The sequence below is a fragment of the Dama dama genome, chromosome 31, assembly GCF_033118175.1.
Source record: "Dama dama isolate Ldn47 chromosome 31, ASM3311817v1, whole genome shotgun sequence".
NCBI classification, from domain to species: Eukaryota; Metazoa; Chordata; class Mammalia; order Artiodactyla; family Cervidae; genus Dama; species Dama dama.
Genome location: NC_083711.1, coordinates 25,890,252 through 25,918,167, shown reverse-complemented (window position 1 = coordinate 25,918,167; position 27,916 = coordinate 25,890,252). Strand labels below are relative to the sequence as shown.

The window sequence follows — 27,916 nt, the reverse complement described above, 5'->3', positions numbered from 1 at the left end:
AGTCATCAAGACAGTATGGTACTGGCACAAAGACAGAAATATAGATCAATGGAACAGAATAGAAAGCCCAGAGATAAATCCACGAACCTATGGACACCTTATCTTTGACAAAGGAGGCAAGGATATACAATGGAAAAAAGACAACCTCTTTAACAAGTGGTGCTGGGAAAACTGGTCAACCACTTGTAAAAGAATGAAACTAGAACACTTTCTAACACCATACACAAAAATAAACTCAAAATGGATTAAAGATCTAAATGTAAGACCAGAAACTATAAAACTCCTAGAGGAGAACATAGGCAAAACACTCTCCGACATAAATCAAAGCAAGATCCTCTATGACCCACCTCCCAGAATATTGGAAATAAAAGCAAAACTAAACAAATGGGACCTAATGAAACTTAAAAGCTTTTGCACTACAAAGGAAACTATAAGTAAGTTGAAAGACAGCCCTCAGATTGGGAGAAAATAATAGCAAATGAAGAAACAGACAAAGGATTAATCTCAAAAATATACAAGCAACTCCTGCAGCTCAATTCCAGAAAAATAAATGACCCAATCAAAAAATGGGCCAAAGAACTAAACAGACATTTCTCCAAAGAAGACATACAGATGGCTAACAAACACATGAAAAGATGCTCAACGTCACTCATTATCAGAGAAATGCAAATCAAAACCACAATGAGGTACCATTACACGCCAGTCAGGATGGCTGCTATCCAAAAGTCTACAAGCAATAAATGCTGGAGAGGGTGTGGAGAAAAGGGAACCCTCTTACACTGTTGGTGGGAATGCAAACTAGTACAGCCGCTATGGAAAACAGTGTGGAGATTTCTTAAAAAACTGGAAATAGAACTGCCATATGACCCAGCAATCCCACTTCTGGGCATACACACTGAGGAAACCAGATCTGAAAGAGACACGTGCACCCCAATGTTCATCGCAGCACTGTTTATAATAGCCAGGACATGGAAGCAACCTAGATGCCCATCAGCAGATGAATGGATAAGGAAGCTGTGGTACATATACACCATGGAATATTACTCAGCCATTAAAAAGAATTCATTTGAACCAGTCCTAATGAGATGGATGAAGCTGGAGCCCATTATACAGAGTGAAGTAAGCCAGAAAGATAAAGAACATTACAGCATACTGACACATGTATATGGAATTTAGAAAGGTGATAACGATAACCCTATATGCAGAACAGAAAAAGAGACACAGAAATACAGAACAGACTTTTGAACTTTGTGGGAGAATGTGAGGGTGGGATATTTCAAAAGAACAGCATGTATACTATCTATGGTGAAACAGATCACCAGCCCAGGTGGGATGCATGAGACAAGTGCTCGGGCCTGGTGCACTGGGAAGACCCAGAGGAATCGGGTGGAGAGGGAGGTGGGAGGGGGGATCGGGATTGGGAATACATGTAAATCCATGGCTGATTCATATCAATGTATGACAAAACCCACTGGAAAAAAATAATAATAATAATAATAATAATAAAACCTTGCTTATTTTACCCATCAGGTAAATGGCTAAAAGAGCATAATATATAAAAATTTAAATAAAAGTAAAATATTGATAAAAAAAAAAAAAAAAAAGAATGGACATGGGATGCCAACAGATATTTTAAAAATGGGATCTGGAACACCATATAGAGGTGTCTGTGATGAAAATTTAGAGGTTATCAACCTATTAGTAAAAGTCAATTAGATTTCTAAGTAGAGTGAGGAAAAAAAAAAAGTGGCTAAGGAGCGAATCTTGAGTATCAAATTTAAATGGTTAAAAACAAAATCATAAATATGGAAAGGAAAAAAAAATATTGGGGAGACAGTGTTGTGGAAACAAAATGAGTAGATTTAATACTTAATACAAATTTCCCCCAAACTGCTTTCTGGTTATTGCTCTCACACCTAAGAAATTATTGGTAACATATCATGAAATATTTAATCATTTTCCCTATTTAAAATATTTATATAATGCACATTTTTATAAACTTTTAACTGTATAACAATTTTATATCTACAGAATTATCATAAAGATGGTACAAAGATTTTCTGAATACCTACCCCACACCTAGTTTCTCCTTATGGTAGTATGACGTATTTGTTACAATTGATCAAACAGTCATTATATCACTACCTACAAAAAATAATTTAGTTGCTCACTCATGTCCAACTTTTTGGGACCCCCATGGACTGTAGCCCACCAGGCTGCTCTGTCCCAAGAATTCTCCAGGCAAGAATACGGGAGTGGGTTGCCATGCCCTCCTCCAGGGAATCGTCCCAACCCAGGGATCAAACCTGGGTCTCCTGAATTGCAGGCAGTTTCTTTAGCATCCAAGCCACCAGGGAGTCCATACTTTTTCAGATTTCCTTAGATTTTTCCCATATGCCCCTCCTTTTTTGTTGTTCCAGAATCCTATTTAGGACCCCACATTCTATTAATAGTCATGTTTCTTTACACTATTTTTGGCTGTGACAGTTTCTCAGACTTGTTTCTAATGATACAGAACTAGTCATGTTATCTGTTTTTCTTCGTGTGTATTTAGATCATTCTTAACCTTTCTGAAACTATAAAATAAACTTGATAAAATATGAAAAGCCTTGAAAAGCTGATTTATAAATCTAGAAAATGGGAACCTGACAATTTTGAGGTTTACTGATCAATAGTTCCATAGGATATCCATCAACTGGAAATTGTCTGATGTCTTTCTTAGACTGAAGTATACATTTTGGGAAGGAACACCACCGAGGTGAATTGCCATTTTCATCATATAGTATAAAAATTAAATGTTTTTAAAATAACATCAATGTTGATGTTATTCTTGATCACCTGGCTTGCAAAAGTGTTTGTCAGCTTTTTCCACTGTAAACTTAATTTTTTTCTCTCTTTCAATATTGTGCTCTTTGGAGGAAGTTACCTCATAGTTACTATGAAGTTACTATGCTCAGCCCACACTTAAGGAGTTGGCAGATTTGCTCCACCTCCTTAAGTATGGAATATATAGCCATTAATTTATATCAGTATGTATTCATGGATATTTATTTTGTATTGATACTTTGGATTATAGTCCAATACTACTTTACATATTTTGTTGTTTAAATTGCTTCAATTTGGGCCCTTGAGACCTCTTTCAATTGGTTCCTGTATCCCTTTAATGTATCTTCACCATTGTTTATTTTTTATTTTTGTTTCTGACACTTATTTTTTGGCACTATAAGAAACTTCAGGCCCATTTTGCTGAGTCCTGGAATCAGACAATTCTCCAAGGAGCCCTAGTCCATTTTATAGGAGAATGGTATTAGAAACCAAGATCTGGGTGATATATGTGTTCATCTCTATTGGAGACATTGCATAGTGGGCCCTCCCCTAACAGAGCAAAAACATACATATATTTAGATCGTCATTTTTTTCCATCACCAGCAATTTGTAGTTTTCCACATAAATATGTATTGTACATATTTTGTTAGATGTATACCTAGGTATGGGATCACAAAAAGTCAGACACTACTGAAGCCACTTAGAGTGCAGGCTCCTTGCTGATTTGACCCACTTGCATATTGCAATCTGATTGCTACTGTTAGTGATAGTCACTCAGTCATGTCTGACTCTTGCGGCCCCATGAACTGCAACTTGCCAGGCTCCTCTGTCCATGGAATTCTCCAGGCAAGAATACTGGAATGGGTTGCCATTCCCTTCTCCAGGGGATCGTTCTGACCCAGGGATGAAACCAGGGTCTCCTATATTGCAGGTGGATTATTTACAGTTTGAGTCACCAGGGAAGCCTTACAGCAGTATTATTTAACACTTCATCACATGACATAATTATCATGTCTTTTTTTGTGCTGAGAACATTTAAGATCTATGCCCTTAGCAATTTTCATATGTACAATACAGTGGTGTTTACTATAATCACAATGCTGTACATTAGAACCCCAGAACTTATTCATTTGCTAACTGGCAGTTGGATTTTATATATCAATCTTGTATCCTGAAATCTTGCTCTAGTTGCTTTTTTATTTAAACCAAATTGCTTGGAATTTTCCTATATAGACAATGCTATCATCAGTGAATAGAGAGTTTTATTTTTTATTTTTTTTAACATACGATGAACACTTTATTGAAAGTACTAAACCTTATTGCATGTGCATTTGTCAATATTAGCTTTTTTTTTCATTTATTTTTATTAGTTGGAGGCTAATTACTTTACAATATTGTAGTGGTTTTTGCCATACATTGACATGAATTAATCATGGATTTACATGTATTCCCCATCCCGATCCCCCCTCCCACCTCCCTCTCCACCCCATCTCTCTGGGTCTTCCCCGTGCACCAGCCCTGAGCACTTGAGACAGTTTTATTTTTTCCCATATTTATCCTTCCCCCCCCCCCCCCCCATTTTACCTTATAGAATCAGCTAGGGCTTCCTATGTGATCCTATGTGATGGTGACAGGGAACATGCTTGCCTTGTTCCTGGTCTTAGAGGGAGAGCATCTAGCTACTCACTTTTGATTGTTAGCTGTAGGTTTGTGTAGATGTCCTTCACCTATTTGGAGAAATTCCCCCTCTACTCCTAGCTTGCTGAACATTTTTTATTGTGACCGAGTGTTGGATTTTGTTAAATGCTATTTCTTCTGTGTCAATTAATATGATCACATGATTTACCTCCTTTAGTTTGTTGATATGGTAGATTACATTGATTTTTCAGATGTTGAAACAGCCTTGCATACATGAAATAATATCATTTAGTTGCAGTGTGTTATTATTTTTATACATTGTTGAATTTGACTTGTTAATATTTTAGTGAGTTTTTACTTTGTGTCTATATTCAAGAAAGATACAAGCCTGTGATTTTTTTTCTTGTATCTAATTTTAGCATTAAAATAATTCTGGGCTCATTGAATGAGTTAGGTATTGTTCTACTTTAAAAAAAATGTGGGGAAATGATATTACTTCTTCCTTTAATGTTTGGTAGAAATCGCTTGTAAAACTGTCTGGTGATGTCTTTGGAGAAAAGTTATTAGTTATTAATTCAACTTATTTATAGATATAGGACTAGACATGTTATCTGTTTCTCCTTGTGTGTATTTAGATTGTTCTTAATCCTTCTGAAACTATAAAATATGAAAAGTCTCAAAAACAGATTATAAATCTAGAAAATGGAGTGAAACAGGAACGGTTTAAAAAAAAACTTACAAAGTAAAGTCTGTTTTTAAAATTTTAATCAAATCAACGAGAATAGATCATTCCATTACTTAAATTTTTTTTTTCTGTTTATGTTTGCTGTGTGTCCATGTGTATCATCATTTGTTACCCCAGGTTTTAACTTACTTTTCTATTTTGATAATTGTATGTTGTGTCAGGTCTTATTTTAAAACTTTGCATGTTAGAATCATTTTCTTTATAAGAACTTGAATCATTCCATTCCCTGATCACATTCAATTTACATTTAACATTTATTTTAGGGGTATTCTCAGTATTTTAGGGGTATTCTCATTGGGAAACATATTCAAAAAACTTTTGTATTCTTACTATATCTTGATTAAATCTGAAGCCACTATAGTGTGGTTCCAATGTACTTTGGTGTAATAATGGACTTTTGTGCACAACAGTGATGTCTTGGATTTTGCTTTTTAATTGTTAAGTTTTAAAGAGATATGTGGTCTTTCTGGTCTCAGCTAGTATGGGAAATAATGGAACTGCTTACCAAAAATGACAAGAGAGACTAGCAATTATAATTTCACACAAATAATGATGTCTCCAGGCACTTTAAGTCAATGATATTAAGAAGCTGTAGGGTGACAAAAATATATCATATTTTATGATAGAGTAACCTGTTTTTATTAATACTTGAATATGTGAAAATTATCAATGTTGCGCTAATATTCTATCTAATTTTACTAAATCACTTGACATTACCTAATGCCTTGGCATTCTGAAGTGCTCAACAAACAGTGCTATTTTCCTCAGAATTGACTGTTTGGCTTTCAGTTTGCTAACTAGACTATTGGAAACATGAGATTGAGTGCTGTTATTATTTTGTCTTAATCCCACACAACGGTTAGCCTAGTACCCCTGCACAGAGTGACATTAATTAGAATTTTTGAGAGGATAGATGAATGAATGCTAACATCACATGCCAACTGATGCATTGGTAACTTCAACTGTCTTTTCCTTACCTCTTCTGATCAGGTGTATTACTTCCCGATGGGTATCTTCGTTCTCCTTCTCACTCTATGTGGAGATCTCATTGATTCTCCAGGAATCAATGTTGGAAGTTGATAACCTAATCAACAAGATGACTAAATTATCATATTCATGGGTCTGCCCAACTTCTGGAGTGGTATATAAGGGTATACCAGGGATTGAGAATCTTAGGGCTCTCTTAGAATTCTGCCTGACACAGCAGCCAAAGTGTTCCTATTCTAATCCATTTCCCATCATGATCTTGCTACTCCCAGCTTTATGTAGATGGAGAGTCCGTTCTTGATTATCTGGGCAAATACGGTTTCCCCTGGGGATGTTTTGATTACCCCCTTGACTTATTTTATCTTTGATTATTTTCAGTCTCACTTTCTTTAACTTTATCCAAACTTTCTTACAAGGCACCCACATTTCTTTTTCTTCTTCCTTTAGAGTCTATTCTCTTTGTAGAATTTATTTGAACTTTCCCCTTATAAAGACTAACCTTTGATCATTCCAACTCTTGATATGAAATTTTTATCTAGTACCATGCCTCAATTGTAAATTATCCATGGATCAGAACTATTATGCAAAATCAAAAACCAGAGTATAGAAACAAATTGTAATCAAGTAATATACAATAAGATAATTTTTCACTCCTTTTAACTTAAACATATTAGTTTTCTCAAGCTGTGATAAAATATACCACAGACTAGATTACTTAAAAAGCTAACATTTATTTCTTAAGCTACTGCAAATAAATAAATAAATAAATAAAAGCAGAAGTTTAATTTTCAAAACAGAAAAAAAAAGCTACTGCAGAAGTGCATATAGTTGTGTAATTTGCATGATAGTTTCTTGGTAGGTTGTAATAGACCATTCAGAGAAACATGTTGAATATTTTTGTGGATTGAAAGAGAAGCACACACAAACACACACACACACAAACCATTTTCCGACATTTTATCTGATTCCATGAGAATTCTGAGCAACCGATTTTACTCCGCTGTGTAGGAAGCCAGATCCAATGCAAACCTTTCAGGTTAATGCATGTAGTCCTTTCAGAATGAGATAGTAACTCATTTGTCATACAATACTATCTCGACACGAATTTTTGATGAACTGGGTCTTTGCACCCATCAAACCTAATAGTTCACCCTCTCTAGAACCATCTTCACTACTTTTTGTAACTTCAATCTCTAGTTTCTAAGAAAACAGAAATATTATTTTGTGGTCAGAAACAGCAACAAAGTATACTTTCTATTAAAGCATGAGAAACAACTTTGCAAAACTATCCCTGGTAGTACTTTTACACTATATCAGAAACGTTTCTTTTTTGGTCATCTTCTGACTGCACTGTGAACCGAATTAGTTACATTAAAAAAATAAAAGTTTTACTGGCTATTTGCCTGTAAATGAAGAGACATTCTTCTACCCCTGAGCAACAACAGAAACTAAGATCCCTAAATGAAAAGATGCTGTCCTCTCTCACCATGGTTTTCCATAATTAGGAATTTGGTCAGGAATAAGAATAACGATTATAGTCCATGTTATCACACTCCTGTCAACGTCTTTCTCTCTTCCACATGTTGAATGACTTCCTGACTTATTTTCTGTGTATATGTAATATTTGGCTCCTATCTTGTGTGCAATAACTCTTGGTTATCAGATCTTTTCTTCCTGTTACATCAGATAATTCTTACATTATTATTTAAACTGTGCTTCTCCTGACTAACTTCTCTTTACTTTCCTTTTCACTTTAGGCTACCAATGGGCGCATTTTAATCTTTTACAATTCATAATTAATTTTCACATTCAGCCTAATAGCTAAATAAGGTTAGAAATTTAGGAAAGATAAATGGGATCACTTGGTACTTTTTCATATAAGGAGCACAGATTACTTTTGTGCTCAGATGCTGCTTCTGGAGGAGTCTTAAGTAGTAAGAACTAACTTTCAGAATGATTTGAGTCTCTGTACCCATTCTACCAACTTTCCATCTTGGTAGGGCTGAAGAAGTTTGGGTTGGGTTGAATAGGTACCATCTTTGTTCTTAGAAGTGCTTGGTAGGGGTCTTGTTCTTGCCATGCACAAGAGTTATCTTAGTGTTATTTGAAAACATCTGAAGAATTTAGGTTAGAATTTCAAAGAAAATATGAATCTTTGTAACCTTCAAATCTTTTCTTCTGTGAAAGAAAATGTCACTCTTCTTTAAATAGATTGTAAAATTATTCCGAATTACCAGATACAAAGGCTGAGCAACACACAGTACAGATTTGCCACGAGGAATAGGGTTAAATTTTGCTCTCCAATGACAAATCCCAACCCAGAACAGATTTTTAGCCACGCAGCTAGCAGAACTCGCTGGGTGAACTGCACAGGCCATGGTGGGTGCAGAGCTCAGAGCCGGAAAGCAAACAGCTGCTGTAGCCTGATTTCAGTTAAAATAGTGTGAGTGTTTAGTCTGGCGCACGGCTTCAGGGGAGATTGGCAGCTGGGTCAAACAAAGTCCTTCCATTGGCTGTCTTCCCAGGCAGCTTCTGCTAGTATTTAGGTACTAGTGCAGTGTAGGGCCCTTTCTCAGGCAAAACCTAACATCTGACCGCACCCTCTCTTCTTTTTCCAGAAAAAAAAAAAAAAAAAAAAAGCTTCTTTTTCCTTCTTTCGTTAAGATAAATTCTCCAGTAGACAACCTCTCCCACTAATTGTGTATTAGCAGTGTATTTTATCTTGAGAGCTGACGCACTGGGCTCTCAACGTGGTGTGGAAGGCAGACTGTTCCAGGGTTGGATTCATAAAAGGGCCTTTATGGTTTGTGAAAGAATATCTGTGTGCTTAGGCAGGAAACTTTTTGATCTGCAGGAAAGCCAGAAGACATCTAGGTAAGGCTGCGTATCAAATCTACTTTTGGGGGGAAATCTTGGGCAGTGAGAATGAATCATTACAAGCGACGTGAGCTTGGAGTGTGCCTGTTCACTTCTGTAGAAGTTTAAAAGGTACTTATTTGTTTGCTTATTTTTTGTTTGTTTGTTGAAATCTTAAGGGAATACTGTAGTCTGCATTTTGACGATTTTGTTTTCTGCTGTTGAACTGATTATAGTGGATATAGGGTTTTATTATATAGCAAAATCTTTGTAAACTGCCGCAGAAAGAAAGTGTATTTAGGAGGGAAATTGACAAGTTTTAAAGAGTAATTGTACAATCATTTGAGGACAGAGGAACACTGCATTAGACTAACAAGGGTTTAATTACCAAAAGAAGTTTAATGTTGCTTTGGAAGGAATATTAAGTAAGTTGTCTTTGTCTCTTACTTTTTAATTTTAGTCGCTGATTTAGCCTGTTGGGTCACATTTTTTGTTAGTGCTGAAGGCTGCCATGAATCCCTAATGAGGCCCCTTTGCACATGATTTTGGCACTTGGCCAAGATCAACTTCCCAGCGGCAAGCTTTCTCTAAAGAACCTGGAGCAAAAAAAAAAAAGTTTTTTTTTTTTTTTTTTGATTAGAAATCATGTCTGAAAGCTGCCATAATCAGTTGTGTAGGCATGTCAAAATGACTTTATACAGTAAATATGAAACAAGCATTTAAAAACCTTTTCCTCATATCGTTGCTTTTGAGAATTATGAGTTCCTGCTTGTGGCCACCTAAAATATGTTATAACAAGAACAATCTTAAAGAAGATTTACCGATTTTTTTTGTTTTTCTCAGCAGATCAGTGTAGGGATAATCACACTGAGAACTGTATAGTACGAAAGAGTTATTCAAAACACTTCAGGATAATTAGCAGATGAATTCTGAAAACTGTTCATCTCTCTCATAATACTCAGTGGACAGTAAGTAATGAAGTTTTCTAGAAGTTTCACTCTGCGCACAATGAAGCTAAACATTTTAAAAATGGGATGTTTTATGTATTTTAAATATCATGGTGTTTAAGATTCTAAAAAATGTTACAACTTTTCGTATAATTTAAAAAATGTATTAACACTTTGATGTGTTTACAACAAATGTTTTAGTAGAAGTGCTTGATATATATAAACATGACTGAATAAATAATTATATTTAATTGCTGTTTTGCGATAAAAATGAGGTTTTGTGTGTGTGTGAAAGAAAGCATAAAGACACTTTCATCTGATTTTTAGAACTGTCACTTTTTATTTTATTATAAATAAATTTTTTCATGAAAGCCAATGTGTTATTTTATACTCCAGCATTTTAAGAGTTAAACTCACAGGTTGCAATGAAATACCTTAGTAATCAGATACAAACAACCTCAGATTTTACATAACCATTTTCAGCAATATATTTAGACATTAGAAACAGACATGTAGAAGTGTATTTAAAAGCAGAAAAGTGGGATCTCAGTTGCTCTGCTTTCTTTTTAAGAAACCTTATTATACTGTTATTTTGCCTTGTATGTTAGTCTATGGTAATCTAGAGTGAAACTTTATTTTTCACTTTAAAATAATCATATTTTTAAAGAAATATTGATAAGAACCTGATTTATTCTCTAGAGAATCATGAGTTAGAGCTGTTTTAGTAGATATGTTTTTCGTATATTTATCGCTATGTTTATCTTAGCTTTTTTTTTATTACACAGTGAAAAGATTGATAATTGGAGTCATAGAAAAAAGTGAACATTAGCTTAAAGTAAATTTTAGCATTAGCAAATGCATCTGATTTCCTTCAGATCAATTTACATATGTATATATAATTTGTGTATATATAAAATATTTTTGGTATTACTCTGGGGTAAATTATGATACTGTATTTACCATTCAGGCATGAAGTGTTTTAAGTTACATTAGTCAACATTAAAATACAGAGATGCTATAAATTGGGAAAGGGCAATACATATCTGATATTTATAGATATTTACCTGGATTAGTTCTCTACTTCTTTGTGAGATCACAGTTGAATTCTCATTTCTTGAAAAAAATGAATATATGTTAGATATTTCAAAATTTGAATAAAGCAGGAACATTTTTATTATTTACTATCATCAAACAGGTGCAGGAAAAATAAGATAGCTTGCTTATTCAGCAAGATCCTTGCTTAAAAATTATTTTTGAATTCTATTTTTATCTTAACCTTAGCTGTCATAACACAACATTGTCTTCTGTTTCCATTTATTTTTTAATTATTTGTCTTGCTTATTTGAAACTGACAGGCTATTTCTCTTAAATATATTGAGAAATGTTTCAAGTGATGGTGTTAGCCCTTGCTGTGGTAGGGTTTTTTGGCTACTAGAGGCCATCGTAAAATAAATGCGGTAAAATCTCAAACTTTTAAAGTGCACAGACACGTTAGTTTGCGAGGTCAGAAGAAATTCAATTGTACAAAATTACTGACAAATACTTTTGAGTTGAGATAGAAACACATAAGTATTGAGAAAAATTTAAGTCATGTACTTTACTGAAAAAGCTAAGAAATTTACTTTCTTTTGCAATAGCTATAAATTGTAATTGAATATTTCAAAAGTGTATGCTTGTTAATGGAATTAGTAGCTAATTTTCCTTTTGGGACAATGGCTGCAAAACACTGAATACATTTTTTTCACTGAGTTGACATTTTAAAAAAACATTCAGAATATAATTACTTCTAAAAAGAAAAATATTTCAATATTTTGTTGTTTATTTGCAAAGAACAGTTTGAATAATTTGATTTGTTTGTTGTTTTTCCCAATCTCTTGGAAATTTAAAAACCGATTCCACTTTACAATCTGGAAACTACTTCACTCTTTAGAGAAAGTGAAATTCATTTGTAGTTGTCAATTTAAATTATGGGTCTTTACCATTTTAAGTGTGACAGTATTTTGGTTAGTTTCAATTATGTAACAGACACATAAAATTCTTTCTTTCCCCCAAGTTAAAAGAAATATTAAATAATTTAGTATAAAATGTACTTCTTGTTGAAAAAAAATACCATACTTTAAAGCTGCAGTATTTTATCCACAACTTTTAAATGCGAGAAATGTTATAACAAGGCATTTTTGTTGAGCATTTTATTATTCAAACAATATGCTTTGTTCTAAATAGTAAATTCAGCAATGAGGTAAATGTATTGCTACATTAGATAGAATGTAATTATTGAATTTTGGCACACCTGCAATGACCTCTGCCATAAGAGATTAGTATACGAAGGATGATCTTGAATTTGTAATAACAAAAGTAGACCGTGAAACACATAAGATACCAACCTTTGTTGTACTGGAGAAAGTATGTGCTAACAGTAAAGAGATACGTTTTGTGTAAACTGCTGTCATTTAATGAATACAGCAAATCTTGAACATTAAAAAATTACTTTTTTGAAAGTGCATTTATAAGACTTTTTCTGTAGAAATAACTGTAGTATTTTATTCTTTTATGACATGAACAACTGTTGTATTTCCATGTAGCTAATGTGTAGCTATAAATTAGATAACTAGTTAATTATCTAAATGTTATGGTTTGATTTTAAATACAATTTGTATTAAATAAAAAATAAATAATGCTTTTTTATTTTGTCTATTTCATATAAAAGAAGGATCGATTTGTACTTGTTGCATTTCTTAGTTACTATAGATTTAATTTTAAAATTATCATAAAATAAATATTGCTATTTGATATAGTTTTTAAACATGGTAGGATTTATTTTATAAATAACCTCACTTATTATATATTTAAACAATGGCAATTTGTATCTAGCTGTATATTCTTCTCTCAAAGTCAAGATCAGCAAAAGGCCTCTTTTTGGGTGCTCAATTATTTTTTTCTAAAAAAATCTAGTTTTTAGTTTTAACTTTTAGCTTTCTTGTTTAGGTGTCCAGGTACATTTTCTGTTCCGAGTATCTGAGTAAATCCTGAGATATCTATCTTGTGAGAATTAGGCTGGAAAGTGTAGTTGTGGGTTCTAAGTTTATTCTTATTCCACAGTCCGCTGAATAAACGAAGATTTTGAGTTTCATATTGAAAGCTAGTTTATATATAAATCAGTATGGATGACCAGTCAATTTGAAGCGCTGAATATTCTGTGTAAATTAGTGGTCATTTATGTATTTGTGTAGTGATTCTAGATACTTCATTATTATTAATTTTAAAGATTTACTAATTTATAGAAATTGTATAATGCCATTATTGGCTTAAAAATTATTAGTATTTACTAGTTTTATAATTGCCTCCACTTTGCTATTCTTGAGTGTCATACAATAACTCTTCCAAAAAACACCATGAGACTAAGCCGTGCCTTATTTTTCATTTCTCCCATTAACTTAAGAGGTCAACATGTGTGTGTGGCCATTTTCAGCATACCCAAAAGTATTTCAAAATTTTTTTCTCTCCTGTGATTACCAACTACTTTACTATTTGCAGAGATTTTGAAAGGAATGACTGTGTTTTTTTTTTAATGTTTATATAAATGTGAGAAATACATGGGCTTTCTACAGACTTCAGTTAAAAAAAAACTGAAATAGAAAATAAAATGAAGATTAATGACGTGGTATATTTTTATAGCAACTAATTACAACTTGCTATTCATCCCCAAACAACAAACTGGAAAGATACACAGTGGACTTTAAGAGCAGCCTTCATTTGCTTTTCGCTTAAGAGCTACTAAGAACGTGGTAGCAAAGTGATGATTTTGGTCCAGTCTAATATGATGTATAATGTTTCAGGCCCATGTAGTCATTTCCCATGTCTTGCTTCAGAGCCCCCATAAGACTAATCTCAGAAATTTTTGCAAAAGTATGTTGCAGAACACACTCTTTCTTGTTGTTAATGGAGGGTCCGTTGTTGGGTCTCTTTGGCAAAGGCAGTGTTCTTCTCTGTATAGTAATTTAAAAAAACAAAATCACAATTTGGGTAGATCAGCTCAATCAGTTGGCCAAATCAGCATAATAACCAAGCCAACTCAGCCTTAAGAAGGATAATTAGTTTTTCATTCTTCACTAAACCTGGGCACTTCCCTGAAGCATGTGGACGGTTATACATGAAAGATTGAGTGTCTAAAAAACTATAATATGTATTTTCTACTTGTGAATTAATAAACTGTGCTTTGTGATCAAAATAGTTTATATCAATATACATTGCATGCCCAAAATGTTTAAACAATGATAGAAGCAACTGTCCTGAAATTCAATTTGGGATTAACTTTATTATAATTTATTTGAGATGTCATCTGCAAACTACTTGTTGAAACCATTCTTTAAAATTTTTCTATTATTGTCTTCATGAGGCATAATGATGTAAATAGAAATTTTTTGCTAATGGGGCAGCTTTTGAAAATTGTATGTATGTTGCTATTGCTTATTCTGTAGGATTCTAAATGGATCACATGTACTTTCCTCTCCACTCCTAGGGCCCATTCATAAATATTCCTCAGAGAGAATTTTTTTGTCAACAGCCAATTTTAGATACATTCATGTAGCTTGACAGTCGAAAGTTTGATGCATAGAAAAGCCCTATTCAAGTGAAATTTAGCTGTTTCTAAAACATATTCAATTTTTAGGTAATGAATCAACAAAGATATAGAAAGAAAGAATGGTTTGTAATTTTGTCAGAGGAATCAGCAATAATCAGTTCAGAATATTTATATAATGATAACATTTTTCTATTGACATATTTTGCACCAAGAAATTTAGTTTAGAAGCTGCTATTTGTTACTAGAAGGTAGTGATTGACATTGGTATTCAGTAGTTCAAAAGGCCTGATAGAAGACAAAGGGTTGACATATTGAATGAATTGGTCTTAGATAAAATGTGAGCTATTAGACAACTTCATATCTGGGATTTGTTTAAATTTTCAATACCCAAATCATTAAACATGAATGTAATAGTATTTGCGTATTTTCTGCTTTCAGAATCAGCCAGTCTACCTATGAAATTTGTTCCCTCATCTTTGATATAGACAACTTCAGAGTAATCAAATATCTTACAGCTTCCATTTTCCATCTTAATGTCTACTCAGATGAAACTTGAAGTAACTAAATCTTGTAACAGTCTGGATTAATAGTGAGATGAGATTATATGAGCCCAAAATGAAATTATATATATATATAGTTATATATATAATATAATATAATATATATAAAGCACAAGTGTTTACCAGCATTTTTGTGGTCAGATTTGCAACTTGCATTGCAAGTAAAGCTTTTCCTTTCTCGCTTGAGAAAAGTGCAATTAAAAGTAATTTATAGATGTGCACAATGTACAGCTGCTTTCTTCTAAATTTCACAGAAATGAGCTAAATTATAATGGATTTAAAACTCACTGCATTTTAATGGTTTTTAAATCGGATTTGAAGCATCATTACTAGGTTTACTAGATAAAGGGAATTAATACTTATGAGCACTTGGGAGAGTCCCTGTCTAGGTGGCGTTAAGCTATTGGTACCATTAAGCTACAGAACCATTAAGCTATTGGAAGTTACAACCAGACCAAAACATACAGCAGGTTTGTGAAGACTGATTAAGAGTGTCGATCTCTTCTATATACTCTATGCCTTCATGACATTACATTATATACTTCCTGATAACATGTAAGATGATCCAGCTGCAGCCAAAATGTGTATGTGTGCATGTTCACAAGATAATGTGTGAGTGTAAGAGATCTTTATGTTTACTTGCCAAGTGATAAGAAAAATATGAATAATAAGGTGTAAATACATTGGTATAATAGGGAATACTAATAAACTGTATTTGTCTATTGGACTATAAGCAATGACCTTGAGCCTACATTTCTGGGAAATCAGCTTTTTAAAAAAATCCATTCATTTCTTAGAGCTACTTATATACTCCATAGTGATAAAGTGAAAGTGAAGTCACTCAGTCGTGTCCTACTCTTTGCGATCCCATGGACTGTAGCCTACCAGGCTCCTCCGTCCATGGGATTTTCCAGGCAAGAGTACTGGAGTGGGTTGCCATTTCCTTCTCCAGGGGATCTTCCTGACCCAGGGATGGAACCCAGGTCTCCTGCATTTTAGGCAGATGCTTTATGTCTGAGCCACCAGGGAAGCCAATAGTGATAAGCTACTGTCATTAATATTATATGACCAGGAAAAGACCTGCTTTTTATTTTGTTGACGTATAGTTGATTTACAATATTGTATTAGTTTCAGGGGTATAGCAAAGTGATCCAGTTATACATAGCCATTTTTTTCAGATTATTTTCCATTATGGGTTTTTACAAGATATTGAATGTCATTCCCTGCATTGTACAGTAAATCCGTGTTGCTTTTCTATTACATATATATATATAATAGAATATGTAACATTCTATATACACACACATATATATAATAGTGCGTATCTGCTAACTCCATACTCTTAATATATTCATCCCCCACTTCCTCCTTGATAACCATGTTTGTTTTCTATGTCTGGGAGTCTGTTTCTATTTTGTAAATAGATTCACTTGTAACCTTTTTTTAGATTTCATATGTAAGTGATATCATATGATATTTATCTTTCTCCATTTGCTTACTTCACTTAGTATAATAATCTCTAGGTCCATCCATGTAGCTGCAAGTGACATTATATCGTTCTTTTTATGACTGACTAATATCCTGTTGTGGTGTGTGTGTGTACAGACACCATGTCTGTATCCATTTATCTATTGATGGACACTTAGGTTGCTTCCATGTCTTAGCTATTATACATAGTGCTGCTTTAAACTTTGGGGTTCATATTCAAATTAAAGGTTTCATCTTTTTTGAATCTATGCCCAGGACTGGGATTGCTGGATCCATATTTAGATTTTTAAGGAAACTTCATACTGTTTTCCATAGTGATCACATCAATTTATATTTTCATCAACAGTGTAGAAGGGTTCTATTTTCTCCACACCTTCTTCAGCATTTATTATTTGTAAACATTCTCATGATGTCCATTCTGACTGGTGTGAATGATACCTGGTTTTGATTTGAATTTCTCTAATAATAAGCAATGTTGAGCATCTTTTCATGTGCCCGTTCATCATCTGTGTTTCTTCTTTGGAGAAATATCTGTTTGTGTCTTCTGCCCATTTTGTAAGACATATTTATTTGGCTACATCAGGTCTTAGTTCCAGTGTGTGGGATATTCATTGCATCATGCAGGATCTTCTGTTGCATTGCTTGGGCTCTCTAGTTGTGGTCTTCAGGCTTAGCTGTTCTGCACCATGTGGGGTGTTAGTTCCACAACCAGGGGTGGAACCCATGTCCCTGCATTGCAAGGTGAATTCTTAACCCCTGGATCACCAAGAAAGTCGCCCATTTTCTTGTGTGTTTTTTTTTTTCCTTTTCTTTTGCTATTGAGTTGTATGGACTGTTTGTGTATTTTGCAAATTAACCCCTTGTTGGTTCCTTCATTTGCAACTATTTTTTTTTTCAGTTCTGTAGGCTGTATTTTTGTTTTGTTGATTGATTGCTGTGCAGAAGCTTTTGAGTTTGATTAGGTCTTATTTGTTTATTTTTGCTTTTATTTCTTTGCCTTGGAAGACTAATCTAAGAAAATATTGGTGCAGTTTATGTCAGAGAATGTTTTGCCTGTATTCTCTTCTAGAAGTTTTATGGTGTCATGTCTTATATTTAAGTCCTTAAGCCATTTGGAGTTTACCTTTGTGTATGGTGTGAGGGAGTGTTCCAACTTCATCACTTTACACGTAACTTTCCAACTTTCCCAACACTTCTTGCTAAAGAGACTGTCTTTTACCCATTGTATTTACTTGTCTCTTTTGTTGAAGATTTTTTGACTGTAGGTGTATGGGTTTATTTTGGAGCTCTTGATTCTGTTCTGCTGATCTACATGTCCCCTTTTGTGCCAATAGCATACCGTTTCAGTTGCTGTAGCTTTGTCATATTGTCTGAAGTCTGAGAGGGTTTTATCTCCAGCTTTTTTTTAAAACTTTTTATTTTACACTGGAGTATAGGTGATTAACAGTGTTGTGACAGTTTCAGATATACAGCAATCTGACTCAGCCATAGATAAACCTGTATCCATTCCCCCCCAAACTCCCCTCCCATCCAGGCTGCCCCCCAACACTAGCAGAGTTCCCTGTGCTATCTAATAAATCCTTGTTGGTTATCCATTTAAAATATAGCAGTGTGTACATGCCAGTCTCAAACTCCCTAACTGCCCCTTCCCCAAATAATCATAAGTTCATCCTCTATTTTGTGAGTCTGTTTCTGTTTTGTAAATAAGTTTATTTGTATCACTTCTTTTTAGATTCCTCATATAAGCAGTATCATAAAATATTTATTTTTCTCTATTTGACCTACTTCACTCAGTATGACAGTCTATAGATCCATCCATGTTACTGCAAATGGCATTATTACATTCTTTTTACTGGTTGAGTAATATTCAACTGTATGTATGTTCTACATCTTCTTTATCCATTTCTCTGTTGATGGACGTTTAGGTTGCTTCCTTGTCTCAACCATTGTAAACAGTGCTGCAATGAACTGCATGTATCTGTTTGGACTATGCTTTCCTATTAATATAATGCCTAAGAGTAGGATCGCAGGCTCGTATGGTAGCTCTGGTTTAGTTCCAGCTTTGTTCTTTCTCCTCAGGATTGCTTTGGCAATTCTGGATAGGTAAAGATCTGTTCCTCACCAAGTTACCTTGGGCTTGAAACAGACTTTTCTCTGAAGCTTGGAATAGCCAAACTTTTCTAAAACTCTTCTGAGAAGGCATGTTGATGGTTGCAGGAAAAAGGGGAAGTGGAAGGTGAATGATTGCTTTGGGCCAGGGAATCAAAGGGTGTTTCTCCTGTGTAAGCTCAGAGAATCATTATAATCAATCCATTAGTATTTTAACAATTATTTGCTTTCCTAAGAGTTTTACTAAAATAACTACAAAAAATGACCTTGGAGGTATTTAGAAAGGTGACTCATTGGTTAGGAGTATCCTGATGGAACCCTTTATCTATCTTGCCTACAATAATTTTTTTTCATATACTTAACTCCTGCCACTGAAAGTCATGATCAGTCATTGATGCAGTGGTTCAGATCCTGTGCAAAGATCTTTGTCATCTCCCTTAATTTTTTAAGTAACCATCAAATTGGGGATCATTACCCATATTGTACAGATGAGAGTTCTTAGAGTGCTTAAGTAATTTTCTTAGAGTTCCTGGCCTACTGAATGTCCTTGTCATGATTTGAATCTGTGTTAATGGTGCTTCTAGTCCATCCTACTTTCCAATGCACTATGTATTTAATGATTTTGGCTTTAAGAGTATAAGGAACATTAAATATAATCCTTTGCTTTAAAAGCTCTTTTTTAACAGTTGAAGAAACAAAGTTCTAAAAACATTAAAAATCAGTCATAGATGGAGAATAGTGAGAGATACTTTGTATAGTAAGTATTTTTAATATATGAAGTACGTTTAATGTTAATTAAAGCAATAGCCAGTGACCAATAAAATGCTTTTGGGCATAAGGAGTTTTCTACATAAAAAAAAATGATTATGTGGGTAATGATTGCATTTCTAATATGAGGCTGTTTTGCTTATCCTTGGCTTAAAATGTTGAGCTGTAGAATAGTACAGTAGGGGGAAAAGCATCGTCTTAGCCAGGAAATTTCACTAGCTTGTTTTGTTTAACTGGTCAACCACTTGTAAAAGAATGAAACTAGAACACTTTCTAACACCATACACAAAAATAAACTCAAAATGGATTAAAGATCTAAATGTAAGACCAGAAACTATAAAACTCCTAGAGGAGAACATAGGCAAAACACTCTCCGACATAAATCAAAGCAAGATCCTCTATGACCCACCTCCCAGAATATTGGAAATAAAAGCAAAACTAAACAAATGGGACCTAATGAAACTTAAAAGCTTTTGCACTACAAAGGAAACTATAAGTAAGGTGAAAAGACAGCCCTCAGATTGGGAGAAAATAATAGCAAATGAAGAAACAGACAAAGGATTAATCTCAAAAATATACAAGCAACTCCTGAAGCTCAATTCCAGAAAAATAAATGACCCAATCAAAAAATGGGCCAAAGAACTAAACAGACATTTCTCCAAAGAATACATATATTTTATTATAACTAAAGAGGTGCATGAACTGGAGAGGCACAGTGAGTTTTCACTGTGGTCACCAACAATACGCAGTGGTCCTTAGCAGAGCACTATCATGGCATTCCATGAAAGCAGAGGCTGAGAATTCTTTCCACAATGTTTTGCTGCTCTGAAGTCAGATGATGGTGTCTTTTCAAAATCTAGGTTGTCCATATCACAGGCTGTGTAGAAAGAAACTTGAACTATATTACAGAGCAATTGTTGATAAATGTTTAAAAACTAGATTTCTAACTTCTGTTAAGACTAAAACTTAAAAGAAACGAGGATATGGGCAAAAAAATGCATTTTATAAAATTGTTGGATGTGATTTTTCAAACTCTCTTGAGGAACAGTAAAAAAATTGGTCCAAAATCACTTTTACAACTCTAAGATATTTGATTCATTCACTTTTTGAGCTGTGATCATGATCAATGCTCTTTCTTTAACTTCCTCATTGTAGAAGAAAGTGGTGATGTAGAGAGGGAAAAAAAATGGTCTTTCTGCTCATGTTAATAATACCAGTGCCTGGAAAGTTGGCTTTGAATATAAATCTTCCTTCAAGTTTTGTATTCCTTTCTCTACACTAGGGCCTCTTAATGCTGTAACGTCATTTGTATTCAGCTACCAAATGTTCTGTTTTCTCTTTTTAAAACACTAGTGATATGGAAACAAAATAGAAGAGGTATTTAGCTTCATTACTCAACATGAAAAGGACTAATAAAAATATATATAATTGAATATAAACCTGACCATGAATTATTGTTTCTGTAAAAGTCACATTATTAAAAGTTTCTAGTTTATAATTTCATCCTTGATTTGTATCCTAGGGCACTTTGATCCTTTCATGAGTTTGTTGAAATGTCCATTTAGCATGCTTTCTGAAAAACTGAAGATGGTCCTTTGACTTTTTTGTTTCTTTATGAGACTATAATTTTTTTTTTAATGGAGATATTTAACATACATGCTCCCTAACTATACAGGTGGGTGAATGTTTCACATATGTGTAAATACACATAATCACATGCATATATATGCAATGTCTCAGATCAGGATATAGAAATTTTCAGCACCTTAGAAGATTATCTCATGCCTTATTGATGTCTATCACTGTTAAACAAATACCATTGATTAGGTTTACCAGTTTTGTATTTCATATAAATCAAATCACACAGCACATATACATTTTTGTCTGGCTTGTGTTACTCATCATTCTGTCCACGTGATTTCTCCACTTGTACATATCATATTCTTTTTATTATGTTGTATTTTTATGTGAATATATTATAATTAATTTATTAATTATATACCTATTGGTTGTTTTCAGTTGTTTTTACATGATTTTTAAAATGTAGATCTGGTGTTAAAAATGTAGAAGTCAGTTTTTCTTTCTAGTAGATAAAATAGGAAATAGAGTCACTTTAATTAAACAGTTAAAGTCAGTGTTCTCTTTATGTAACAGACATGTGCCTGTTTGAACTACATGAAACCAGGACTCAGCATCACTGATATTAATGGAAATGTTTTCTGAAAATGAGAATTACTATGTATTATTTCAAGTAGATGCTAAGTATTCCTAAAATGCTTAAAGTTTTAATCATTATTCATTTGCTTTTATTGCTTATTACATATTTGTTGTTGTTCAGTTGCTCAGTTGTGTCAAACTCTTTGAGACCCCATACACTGCAGCACACCAGGCTTCCCTGTCCTTCACTATCTCCTAGAGTTTGCTCAAACTCATGTTCATTGAATCAGTGATGCCATCCAACCATCTCATCCTCTGTCATCCCCCTTTTCTCCTGCGTTCAGCCTTTCCCAGCATCAGGATCATTTCCAATGAGCTGGCTCTTCCCATCAGGTGGCCAGAGTATTGGAGTTTCAGCTTCAGCATCAGTCCTTCCAATGAATATTAAGGGTTGATTTCTTTTTGGATTGATGGGTTTAATTTCTTTGCTGTCCAAGGGACTCTCAAGACTCTTCTCTAGCACCACAGTTCAAAAGCAGCAATTCTTTGGCGCTCAACCTTCTTTATGGTTCAACTCTCACGTCTGTACATGACTACTGGAAAAACCAAAGCTTTGACTTGATGGACCTTTGTCAGTAAAGTGATGTCTCTGCTTTTTAATACGCTATCTAGGTTTGTCATAGCTTTTCTTTCAAGGAGCAAGCATCTTTTAATTTCATGACTTCAGTCACTGTCCACAGTGATTTTGGAGCCCAAGAAAATAAAGTATGTCACTGTTTCCACTGTTTCCCATCTGTATGCCATGATGTGATGGGAGTGGATGCCATGATCTTCCTTTTCTGAATGTTGAGTTTTAAGCCAGCTTTTCACTCTCCTCTTTCACCTTCATCAAGAGGCTCCTTAGTTCCTCTTCACTTTCTGCATTTAAGGTGGTGTCATCTGCATATCTGAGGTTATTGATATTTCTCCTAGCAATCTTGATTCCAGCTTGAGCTTCATCCAGCTGAGCATGTCACATGATGTACTTTTCATGTAAGCTGAATAAGCAGAGTGAAAATAGGCAGCCTTGGCATACTCCTTTTCTGATTTTGAACCAGTCCATTGTTCCATGTCCAGTTCTGTTGCTTCTTGCCCTGCATACGGTTTCTCAGGAGGCAGGTGAGGTGGTCTCATGCATATATACATGAAACTATAATTATAGCTTGCTCCATATATGCATCTTTTTAAACTTAGTTGTCAGTTTTTTCAAGTTCTTATGGATGGCTGAAATGTTACGGTGTAAAACAACATAAACTGAGCTATTGTCTTTGACAAAGAATTATTTGGAATGACTCTTCATTTATTTAATCTCTTCATTTCATATATGAACAAAATAAAATCCAGTATTTTGACACTATGACACTATGAATACTTTCAAATACTTATTTGAAAGTAATGGGAATAGTTTTATAGAGATTTTTGGTATCATTTTCTGTTATTTTTGTTATTGTTTTTCCTCCATGCCTGTGATTCTATATTCAAATTAAGATTATCTACCATTTATGTGATAGAAAAAATTAAAAAGTTGTTTATTGAAGAATGAAACAAGATTAAATTTTTGTTTAGTTGTTATTATCCCACTTATCTATTGAGTTATTTACTAGCTTCTGTTGAGTACATCACACAACATTGACTATATTTGGCTATTTTGCTAAATAATATAGGAATGCCATTTGGTAATATTTGCACACTAATAAGCAACTGCTTTAAATATAATAAATAACATTAATGTAGTACATTAAAATGTAGTTTACAAAGCCCTTTCACATAGTACACACATTAACTCAGCGGGGAGAAGATATCACACTTACCCCCAACCCTAAACAGTGAAGTAGCCAGTATCCTATAGCTAGTAAGGGCTTCCCAAGTCGCTCAGGGGTAAACCTGCAATGCAAGAAACATGGGTCAGGATGTTGATCTCTGGGTCAGGAAAATCCCCTGGAGGAGAAAATGGAAATCCACTCCAGTATTCTTGTCTGAGGAATTCTATGGACAGAGGGATCTGGTCAGCTACAGTCCGTAGGATCATAACGAGTCAGGCACAACTGAGCACACACACATATTTAGTAAGGTCTGATTTATGACCTGTAATGGGATTTTTCTCACTCTGATTCTATCATCTCTTATTATAAGAAACTACATGTCTATGCCATTTAAGAGGCCCAGGCTGAACAAATTATTTGCTACATTTTTGCAAAATATTTTTTAGTACTGGGTTTTATTTATATTTATCACACTACAAAATTCCCTTGTAATCTGGGAATTTCTCATCAATAAATAATTTGCTTTTACAGATCTATTAGGGGTTGTATTTTTAAAACATTTTGACTGTAAAAATAGTAGTACCACTTTTTATTATTATTTTTTTATACAACCAGTCCAAATTTGGCTGAGGTCAGTGTTGGTTTTTATTATTTTTGAAAACTATACAATGCCTGATAATGATTCTGTTTTTGGCACCAGCTGGCAATAAGTTTCCTTCTCAGATGAATTCGTAGATGGCCTGTTCACCTGCCAACATGTAATGGGCACCACAAAATTCCACTGCTTTGATTCTGCTTAATTAGCTGTAATTTCATCTAATAGAAAGAGAAGGCCAACTTCTTGCAATGCTTTTTTTCTCCATAATTCTATTTTAGATATTAAATACATTTTTAAATGTGTGCAAATGTCTGAAGGCCTCCAAATAAATGAAGTAATATGAACATTTGAAAAATACTAGCTTGCCTTACTACTGTGCTCTGTGTCTTTGGCTTTGTGAAAACATGCAAAAGGTACTGACCATTTTTAGGGGTTTTTAGATGTTTTTCTGAAACTCTCTTGCCTTTTCTATGATCCAACGGATGTTGGCAATTTGATCTCTGGTTCCTCTGCTTTTTCTAAATCCAGCTTGAACATCTGGAAGTTAGTTCACATACTGTTGAAGCCCCGCTTGGAGAATTTTGAGCATTACTTTACTAGCGTGTGAGATGAGCGCAGTTGTGTGGTAGTTTGAGCATTCTTTGGCATTGCCTTTCTTTGGAATTGGAATGAAAACTGACCTTTTCCAGTCCTGGGGCCACTGCTGAGTGTTCCAAATTTGCTAACATAATAAGTGCAGCACTTTAGCAGCATCATTTTAAGGATTTGAAATAGCTCAACTGGAATTCTATCACTTCCATTAGCTTTGTTGGTAGTGATGCTTCCTAAGGTCCACTTGACTTCACATTCCTGGATGTCTGGCTGTAGTGAGTGATCACACCATTGTGATTATCTGGGTCATGAAAACCTTTTTTGTGTAGTTCTTCTGTGTATTCTTGCCACCTCTTCTTAATATCTTCTACTTCTGTTAGGTCCATACCATTTCTGTCCTTTATGGTGCCCATCTTTGCATGAAATGTTCCCTTGGTATCTCTAATTTTCTTGAAGAGATCTCTAGACTTTCTCATTCTGTTGTTTTCCTCTATTTCTTTGCCCTGATCACTGAGGAAGGCTTTCTTATCTCTCCTTACTATTCTTTCAAACTCTGCAGTCTGCATTCAGATGGGTATATATTTCCTTTTCTCCTTTGCCTTTTGCCAGTAGACATACATGTATACATATACATTTTATTATAAATATATACAATAAATACATTTGTATTGTATATTATATAATTTTATAGATAAATATATAGAATGTATATGCATGTGTATCTATTTATATATGCATATTTATTTACTGTGTATATGCCTAAGTGCTCAGTTGTGTCCAACTCTGCAACTCCATGGAATGTAGCCCACCAGGCTCCTCTATCCATGGAATTTTCCGGAAAGGAATACTGGAGTGTGTTGCCATTTTCTGATCCAGAGGATATTCCTGATACAGAGATTGAACCCATGTCTCTTACGTCGCCTGCATTGTCAGGTGGATTCTTTGCTGCTGCACCACCAGGGAATCCCCATTTCTTTACTGAGGTGAACTTAATTCATTAAATTATTTTATGCTTTGAAATTTTTATCTGGAATAGTCTGAATCTCAGGTTATTTTTGGTAGGTATAAAAGGTCTCCAGGAGAAAGCAGCAAGACATATGACTTTTTAAATTAATAGTGATTTATTTTGAAGCTATAATATTTATATTCTGAAAATGCTATTAGTCTGAAATAGAGCAAGAACTAGAACATTAGATTATCATTCTTCAGTATTATATTTATTTTTGTTAAGAGAAACTGAATTTACATTTAACTACAAGGAACAAAGAGCTCATATTTGTTTTATTTTGTTCAGACTTATTGTGAAGTAAAAAAATTACAAAATTTCTAGTCAATTATAACATGTTTTAAATACACAGAACTTACTATCTATAATAACTGCTTTGATGTAATCATAGTTCTGAATATAGTTTGTCAATAAGCTTTATTTTCAAAGGAGGGGATATAGTTGTTATTTCTTTGATTTTTTTTTTTTTCTTGTCTTGTTTTTAAGAAATTCTAGGTTTTAGAAAATTAAATTGCAGTTCAGGTCAATAAAGACCACAATGGTATCCACACTCAATTAGAAAATTGTCCTGTGTGGAAGACTGTCCTCCTGCCCTATCTACAAATTAGTTATTCCTTATTCATTTTAGGGCCTAATATAATTGATCACAAATAACATTCCATTCTGATGCATGACTAATTTGTCATTTGATTTGTTAAAAAAAATTCAAGCCACAAAGAATGAAAGAGGTATAGATTATCTCATTCTTTTGCATTTGTTTCATTACAATTTTTTAAAAGCCTTTATAAGGCAAGTGTTGCAAAATTAACTGCTAACCTTTCACCCTGTGTTGTTCTTTGTGTTTCTGATGGCTGCTAATATTAGGTAAATGATTCAAGGAATAAAAAGATGAACAAAGGGCATGGTATATGTATCAACCAAAGTAATATCTGTCCTTATTAAAAAGACATCTGTAGGTATTTCTGTCCCCAGGAAGATTATAACTTGGTTGAAAATATTAAACAGACATGAGCCACATGAGAAAAATAGAAAAAATAGGCTAACATGACTGAATTAGTGGATTAAAAAAAAAATTTGCTCTACTTAAAAGAAAAAGTAATTGAATCAAAGTCAATGACAATCACCTTGAACAACTTTATATGAAAAGAAAAAAAAAAAAAAGTTGGACTTCCCTCGTGGCTCAGATGGTAAAAAATCTGAATGCAGTGCAGGAGACCGAGGCTCAGTTCCTGGGTTGGGAAGATCTCTGGAGTAGAAAATGGCTACCCACTTCAGTTTTCTTGCCTGGAGAATTCCGTGGACGGAGCAGCCTGGTGGGAGGTGGTTGCAAAGAGTTGGACACAACTGAGTGCCTAACACTTCATATGATAAATCAACTTTGAAATGCCATATGAGCCTCTTAGAAAAGTAACTGAATTTTACAAAGCCATTAGTTGATATTATGTGTGAAAACTACCCTGAAAATATATTTGGCGCCCTACTTAAATGTCTACTGTAGAAAAGGAAGTGACGTATAATAGTTGTTCAACAAATACATGTTGAATTAATGAGTGAACAATCCTAATAAAATGAGTGTTTGTTTCTCTAACTCAATTTCCCCTTCTCAACATGGCTCCTTTCCTTAAAGACAGAAGATTCTTAATGCTGTTTCTGGAGTGCTTATCCAATGGTTCAGTTACTTTGCAACAAAATAGCGTCTAGGTAAAATTTAAATATTCAGAGAAGTCACTCTGATTCCCATTTTGTAATATTATCAGCCAATAAAATTGATAATTTCAGAAGATCTTTAAGTGTGCTAACTTGTAATCATTGTGGCTGTATCTGGTCCATGAAAGAATAGAGACTGTCATCAAAGGTTTAGTTGTTAGTTTTATTTCAATTACTAATAAATTTTGATGTTAATGAGGATGCATACAGAGTATTATGCTAAATCGGTGTAGTGCCTATGTCAAACACCTTTTAACTAGTGTAGTAAATGGAGCAGCATTTTTGCCTCTCGATGATAACTTGTAAGTCCTACAGTTCATATGTATTTTGATTCTCCTGTTCATGGTGTTGCCTTTGGCTCTCTGTGTGTCATCACCAGGACATTTCTTAACTAATCATCAGGAATGTTTAATCAAAATCAATTCATTTAGTTAACAACAAGTGTACATTTAGGAGTATGGGCGAAGCCAAGTTTATAATGATTGAATTATTTTAGTTTATATTACTAACACAGATATAAAACCCATGATCTTTCCTCTCCTCTCTCCT

The 27,916-nt window shown here is 34.0% G+C and overlaps 1 long non-coding RNA gene across 1 annotated transcript in view; it reads left to right on the top strand.

The window, feature by feature from the left end:
• The first annotated feature begins 8,883 nt into the window (after positions 1-8,883).
• The window catches only part of LOC133049964 (uncharacterized), a 147,246-nt gene continuing 128,213 nt past the window's right edge, over positions 8,884-27,916 (top strand). Inside the window, exon 1 of the long non-coding RNA XR_009691500.1 lies at positions 8,884-9,070. This is a non-coding gene — a long non-coding RNA (uncharacterized LOC133049964). The remainder of the gene's footprint in view (positions 9,071-27,916) is intronic.